General features: G+C 39.7%; 1 pseudogene; it reads left to right on the forward strand.

Moving 5' to 3' along the window:
* LOC101005622 overlaps positions 1-4,772 on the forward strand; it is a 7,500-nt pseudogene extending 2,728 nt beyond the window's left edge.
* The last annotated feature ends 2,410 nt before the right edge of the window (positions 4,773-7,182 follow it).

The raw sequence follows: 7,182 nt of genomic DNA on the forward strand, positions 1-7,182 counted from the left end.
CTATAAGAAATAAAGCCTCCTCTCCATTCCAAATAGTTAAATCTTGGGGTTTTTTTTGTTGTTGTTTCATTTGTTTTGTTTTGTTTTTGTTTTTGTTTTGTTTTGAGATGGAGTTTCGCTCTTGTCGCCCAGGATGGAATGCAATGGTGCAATCTTGGGTCACTGCAACCTCTGCCTCCCGGGTTCAAGCAATTCTCTTGCCTCAGCCTCCTGAGTAGCTGGAGGCACCTGCCACCACGCCCTGCTAATTTTTATATTTTTAGTAGAGATGGGGTTTCACCATGTTGGCCAGGCTGGTCTCGAAATCCTGACCTCAGGTGATCTACCTGTCTCCGCCTTCCAAAGTGCTGGGATTACAGGCGTGAGCCACCGTGCCCAGCCTAAATCTTGTGATTTTAAAATTTAACAGAGTCAGTTAAATGGTTCCATGATAGAGCGACATTTAAGGCAGACATTAGTTTTTATTGGCCCATAACGCTTCAGTAAGTTTCCCTGAATGTTTGCATTTACTTGTCAATCAACTCACAGGGACTGAGGCAGAAGTAAAACCCACAATTACCTTACCCCTGGCCTATGTGATAAAGTAACACATTTTTAATCATATATTTGAGAGGCATCTCTGCTACTAGGAACTTTTTTTTTTTTTTTTACCTTTTAGGTTTGGGGGATATGTACAGGTTTGTTATGTAGGTAAATCATATCACAGGGGTTTGTTGTACAGATTATTTCATCACCCAGGTACTAAGCCTAGTACCCAATAGTTATTTTTTCTGATCCTCTCCCTCCTCCCACCCCACCCTCATGTAGGCCCAGTGTCTGCTGTTCCCCTTTGTGTCCATGAGTTCTCATCATTTAGCTCCCACTTATAAGTGAGACTGGGTGACTGCTGACCTGCATCTCTCTTGGGTGGACCTCCCAGGACATAAGCAAAAGACCCTTGACCACAACCACTACCAAGGTCCCTTTCTCCTCTGCCTCCAAGTTGGGGAGGAAACATAAGCCCTAAGATCACCCCAGAGCTGTGGTGGGAAGCCCAGGAGAGATAAAACCTGAGTAGTTTTAAACTAGAATATGCATGTAGCTTTTTAAAGATGTTTGCAATATTTTTGCTATTCTCCCCTTGAGATTTTGGGGTCTATGCCCACCCTTACCAGACTGGACACTAGTGCTCACTTGTCACTGACACATGACATGAAAGTGATGCTGTGTAACTTTCAAAGTTATGTTTAAAAAGGCCTGGTTCACTCAGGTCACTCACCTGTGTGCCCTTGACCACCAAGTCAAAGCTCTGAATGTCCTAAGACTGTTCTGCTACCTGGAAGCCCAGGGTACCTGGGAGATCTCCTATATAATTTTCTGTAAAGTCCATGTCCTCTGCAGTTATGTAGTGAAGTCCTTCCAGATGATGCCAAGCCCTTGGCATGCCGTTAGTTCAGCTCACAACCAATGAGTCTTCTCTGCAGTCCCCAAACACCAATGAGCAGCAATAACCCATCTTTTCTGTGCCTTCCTAGCCCTGTGAACCATGAACAAAATAAAGTGGTTGTTTTATGCATTATTTGGTGCTGGTGGTTCTTTCTTAAAAAAAAAAAAATCACAGTAAAAGCACCAAGAATAACACACTTGTAAGACATTCAAAAGGTACAAAGTAGCATACACTGAAATCTAGGTTTCCTTCTTTCCCTCTTCCACAACCTATCAGGTTCTGCTTCTGGAAGTAAGAATGGTTAAGTTTCTGCACATGTTTCCAGGTTGTTAGTCGTAATCATATAGCACTGACACAGTGAGGGAAGCTTTTTAAGGCTTTACTTGCATTTATTCATTTACTCTTTATTCACTGTGGACACTCAATTGTATGGGAAGGAAATATTTTTGTTCAACCAAATGAAAGTCCTGATCTCTGCTCTTTAGATGCTGTTCCTTCAATCATACGGTTCTATTTTATTGATATATTCCCAAATCTTTATTATTTTCTCCCTAATTGAGCATTCAGAGATGTAATGCTGTTTTCTAGTTTTTCTTCCATTTCACCACTAAATCTTAAATTTCATATGAGACAGGCAGTGATGAAATTCCTGAGTCACTGGACATATGTATATGTATGTTTGTGATGGTAACACACACACACACACATACAGACACACACACGCACATTTTTCTATCTAGTTATTAACCATTAAAATTCTATACTCAGAGTGAGGAAATATTACACGTTCCTTCCCAAACTCTGTCAACTACCCCCTCTCTTAAATAATCCCTGAAAAAATGGCAACATCCATATTAATGCAGTTTTTATCTCATCAATGACCCATTTGATAAAATAGTTCTAGAAACTTGTAATGAATCAGCAATGATGGAAATTTGTACTGAACCATTTCATATCTAAAAGGGTATCTACTTTGTTTTAGACATGACAACTCTGTCATGTTTATTTTAGAATTTTCCATTGCTGCGTGTTTAAAGGGCTTGTCAATTCCCTTCCCTTTCCTAATTTTCATGACCAGATCATAAGAATGTGTGTTATCAGGCTGACTGATGTGCCACAACACATATTTAATCCTGGAATTTAGGGTTATCGGAAGTCTCCATTTAAAAAAGAATTAATTATATGTTTTCAAACAGCCGGCTGGTGAATATATAGTGCTTCATTTTTCTTAATGTCTCAGTGAATAGCCAGCCTTTTATGTATACATTAATAGAGGATCTCTCAAAAAATTCAGAGATTCAGAAATAAGTACATAAATTTAATTGCACAGAGAGAAAAAAAAGGTACTATACATAAGTGATAAAAGAAGGTTTTATATAATTATTTTTTAAAACTAAATTTATAATAATGCTTTTAAAACTAAATCTGGAACAAATTTTAAATTATTTAATCTAGAAATGTCCAGTGATTCAGGAACAGTAGAAATGGGTGGGGAGGGCATTTCAACTCAAGCATGGAACTCCTTTTATTCTCAACATGTTAGCTTTTTCTCTCTTCACTCTGAAATGTTCACTATCAAATATATTTGAGAGACAGGTCTTTTTTCCTCATTTAACATTTATTTCATACACAGAGAATAATACTGTGGGTCTGGGATTCAGTTTTTGAAATGCAACATATAATCTAAGTGACCATTTACCCATGTCAAAGTAGCAGCAGTTGGACCCCATAATGTGGCATGTATTCACTAGAAAATTCTACAGTGACCTATCACTGTGATCATGTGATGAACCATATCTTGCCTTCCATTCTAATCATCACTCTGTGAGCTTCGAGATTCAAGTTTGACAGCATTTGTCAATTTCAAAATGTCATACAAAGAGTGCTCAAATATGGGGAATTTTGTGTACTGTTGCTGAGACATGTTCACTTTCATCTTCTGATTGTGGTTTCTTCAAATAGGCCAATTCACTTGTACTCAAAATGTCTTCCTCATTTTTTTGTTTCTCCCGCTCCAATTTGTCTATGGATTTATGAGCAGGTTTTATAGTATTATTACTGATTTGTACTTTTGATTCTTCCACCAAGCTTTTTGTCTTAAATATTTTCCTATTTTTAGAAAAATGTAGTGTTTCTCCACACCACTTTTGTACCCAATCTTTCATAGAATCGGTACAGAAAAAACACAACCACACTGCCTTCATCAGATGAAGAGAATCTTGATACCAAATATAATATGAGACATTCCATGAAAGGGAAATTATAGACCAAAGTCTTCTGAGTATAAATGTCAAAATCTGAAACCAAATATTAGAGTGGCCTAAATCTGGAGATTTTTAGGAAAAAAACTGAAATTTCATGGTGGGAAACATAATTTTGCCTAGTTTAGAAGTTTTGAGGGGTTGTTTTAAAGAAAAATTTAAAAGATAAATAATATTAAATGGATATAAAGAGTTATAAAATAAAAATATTATAAAAGGTTATCAAAATGTTTATTAAATTATTTTGCAGTCAAGATTGATTGGGATTAGATTTGTTTATAAGGTCTTATTAAAATTAGCCATAATATTAAAAATACATTAATACCCAACTAAATTTAAAAAAAAAAATAAGCTTAAGATTTGTTCTCCATCAAACTTGACAAAAAGAGTATGTATTCCCGTGTGCCAGAGTGCCAGGTCACCACATACAATTATGTTGGGTTTGCATATTTGATGATGTGTCGCTACCAGGATGCCATCTGGGTCTTCGCCAACATCCTCCTCTAGATCCAGAGGACCAAGAGCATGTTCCAGAGGACCACATACAAGTATGAGATGATTAACAAGCAGAATGAGGACACGCGCTTACTGGCTATTGCTCTCAATGATGTACCTATATCGATGAAAGTATTCACCCCCAGCTACAGAAGAAATATGGGGACAAGATGCTGCACATGCAGAAAGGTGACCCACAAGTCTATGAAGAACTTTTCAGTTACTCCGCCCCAAAGTTCCTGTCAGCCTGTATTGCCCAACTACAATAATGCACCCCAACTACCACAAAGAGTCCTTCCTGCAGCAGTTGAAGGTGTTTTCTGAAGTACAGCAGCAGGCCCACCTTTCAACCATCCCCGCTTCCTCTAGCTTTACATCACCATGCTTGTGGCCAAGCTGGCTGGCTTCCTGGACCTCACAGAGCAGGAGTTCAGGATCCAGCTTCCTGTCTTCAAACACAAGATGAAGAACCTGGTGTGGACCAGCTGCATCACAACCCTGGATGGTGAATTTAGTCAGCCTCAGAGGTTAACTTCTACATTGATAATGACATGATCCACACGCAGACCACCAAAGGCCCGAAAGCGTGATTCTTCATCCACCCAAACTAACTCAAACTCTAACATGGTAACTGACAACATTTATGTCATTACTATTCAGGAACCTGTTTTGATATATTATAGGCAGGAAGTGTTTTGCTACCATGAAAACCTTTTTACCTAGATCAGCCATCAGCCTGTCAACTCAGTTAACAAGTTAAGGACCAAAGTGTTTCAAGTGGATATCAGTAAAGGATCTTTGGAGCCAGGGAAAAAAAAAAAAAAAAAATTGTTCTCAATGAGATTACATGTGCAGCCACTCACCTCAAATCTAAGCCTTTCTTGAACTTCTGAGATTTATATCTCAGAAGTTCAACCTTTACTATATTTTTTTACACATTACTTACAGATCATACATCATTGCCCTCTGTTTCCTTTCTGCTTCAAAAGGTGTATCTTTTTACTTCACTACACTGGTAATTTTGTCCTTCATCTTTTCCATCAACTCTTTTAACTTTTCCCTCATATTCTATTTCTGCTGTTATAATACTGAAATATTGATCTGAAAGGTTAAAAAAATTTCTCAGATGTAACATGATTTTATCCTCTTAACATTTTGATATGTCTGAATTGATGCATGTAATCAGGAAACTTCCCATGTCTATAAATAGGTTGGTGCAATAAGTGACAAAGTGGGCTCTTGCCACAAATGGCTTGCTGGCATATGTCACGCAATACAATTTTGCCCAGGTTCATCAGTGACCATGATTCTGACTTTGTTTTCTCGGCGTGCCCTCAGTCCAGGTTGCCTGTGACAGTTGCTCGTGATTAAGCCAAAGGAAACAGTTGGGGTCACAAATTTAATTCATCAATCCACTAAAGAATCAGCCCAGATAGCCATATTTTCAAAGTTGGCCACTCTCACTAGCTGCCGCGGCTGGGTTGGCCAGTTGAATGGAAGTTGATTCTTGGCACAGCCATCAAGTGGCAATTGGTTTAAAATGTCTTGAGTTCTGAGTCAGCTTGGGGGCTGATACAGTTTGGATATGTGTCCCTGCCCAAATCTTATGGTGACTTGTAATCCCCATTATTGGAGATGACTGGGTGAGAGGTGACTGGTTCATGGGAGTGTATGTCTCATAAATGGTTTAGCATCATCCCCTTGTTGCTGCTCTTGCAATAGTGAGATCTGGTTTAAAAGTGTGTGACACCTCCTCCTACCTTGCTCCTGCTCTGGCCATGTGATGTGCATGCTCCCACTTAGCCTTCTGTTATGATTCTAAGTTTCCTGAGGCCTCCCCAGAAACCACGCAGATGTCAGTATCATGCTTCTGTAAAGCTTTCAGAACCCTGAGCCAATTTAAATTACCCAGTCTCAGGAATTTGTTTTTTGGTTGTTGTTGTTTTGGGGGGGTTGTTTGTTTTGAGACAGAGTCTCACTCTGTAGCTCAGGCTGGAGTGTAGTGGCATGATCTCGGCTCACTGCAACCTCCTCCTCCTGTATTCAAGCAATTCTCCTCCCTCAGCCTCCTGAGTAGCTGGGATTACAGGTGCATGCCACCATGCCCAGCTAATTTTTGTACTTTTAGTAGAGACAGGGTTTCACTCATGTTTGTCAGGCTGGTCTTGAACTTTTGACCTCATGATCTGCCCACCTCGGCCTCCCAAAGTGCTGGGATTACAGGTGTGAGCCACTGCACCTGGCCAGGAATTTCTTTATAGCAATGTGAGAATGACCTAACACAGAAAACTGGTACCAAGGAGTGGGGTGTTACTATAAAGGTACCTGAAAATGTGGAAGCAGCTTTGGAACTGGGTCATGGGCAGAGGTTGAAAGAGTCTGGAGAACTTGGAAGAAGACAGGAAGATGAGGGAAAGTTGAGAACTTCTTATAAACTGGTTAAATGATTCTGACCAAAATGCTGATAGGGATATGGAAAGTGAAGTCCAGGCTGATGAGTTCTCAGATGGAAATGAGGAACTTATTGGAAACTAGAGCAAAAGTCACACATGTTATGCCTTAGCAAAGAGCTTGGCTGGATTGCATCCATGTCCTAGGGACCTATGGAAGTTTGAACTTGAAGAGTGATATCGTAGAGTATCTGGCAAAAAAAAATTTCTAAGCAGCAAAGTGTTCAAGAAGTGGCATGGGCCAGGCATGGTGGCTCACACCAGTAATCCTAGCACTTTGAGAGGCCAAGGCAGGCAGATCACTTGACCCCAGAAGTTCAAGACCAGCCTGGGAAACATGACAAAATCCCATCTCTAAAAATATAAAAAAATAGCTGGTGTGGTGGCATGTAGTCCCAGCTACTCAGGAGGCTGAGTTGGGACAATTACCTAAGCCTGGGGAGTTGAGGGTGCAGTGAGCCAGGATCATGCCATGGCACTTCAGCCTGGGTGACAGAGTGAGACCTTGTCTAAAAAAAAAAAAAAAAAAAAAAAAAAAACTGGTGTGACT

This window comes from Papio anubis, chromosome 11 (assembly GCF_008728515.1).
Source record: "Papio anubis isolate 15944 chromosome 11, Panubis1.0, whole genome shotgun sequence".
NCBI lineage: Eukaryota > Metazoa > Chordata > Mammalia > Primates > Cercopithecidae > Papio > Papio anubis.